Genomic DNA, 623 nt, shown 5'->3' with positions numbered 1-623 from the left:
CTGTCCTTCAGGAGTGTAACTCCCAATCTAGTTTTATTCTCTTACTCTCTGTTGTTCAACCACATACAATGAATAGTATTTACGGAGGCTTTTAAAACTTACAAAAGGCCGGGTGAGGTGGCTCACACCTGTAATCCCAACACTGGGAGGCTGAAGAGGGTGGATCGCTTGAGGTCAGGAGTTTGAGAACTGCCTGGCCAACATAGTGAAACCCTGTCTCTACTAAAATACAAAAATTAACTAAGCATGATGGCGGTTGCCTGTAATCCCAGCTACTCAGGAGGCTAAGGCACGAGAATTACTTGAACCTGGGAGGTGGAGGTTGCAGTGGGCTGAGATCATGCCATGTCACCCCAGCCTGGGTGACAGAGGGAGACTCCATCTCTAAAGAAAAAAAAAAACAAAACACTAAAACTTTGTTCCACAAAAGAACCAAAGAACGTATAAAGAGAATGAAAAGATAGGCGGAGTGGAGGCTTTTAAAACTCACAAAAGGCCAGGTGAGGTGGCTCACACCTGTAATCCCAGCACTTTGGGAGGCCGAGGAGGGTGAATCGCTTGAGGTCAGGAGTTTGAGACCTGCCTGGCCAACATAGTGAAACCCTGTCTCTACTAAAAATACA

The sequence above is a fragment of the Cebus imitator genome, unplaced genomic scaffold (genome assembly GCF_001604975.1).
Source record: "Cebus imitator isolate Cc_AM_T3 unplaced genomic scaffold, Cebus_imitator-1.0 Scaffold266, whole genome shotgun sequence".
Classification (NCBI taxonomy): Eukaryota; Metazoa; Chordata; class Mammalia; order Primates; family Cebidae; genus Cebus; species Cebus imitator.
Note: the sequence above shows the minus strand (reverse complement) of the source record.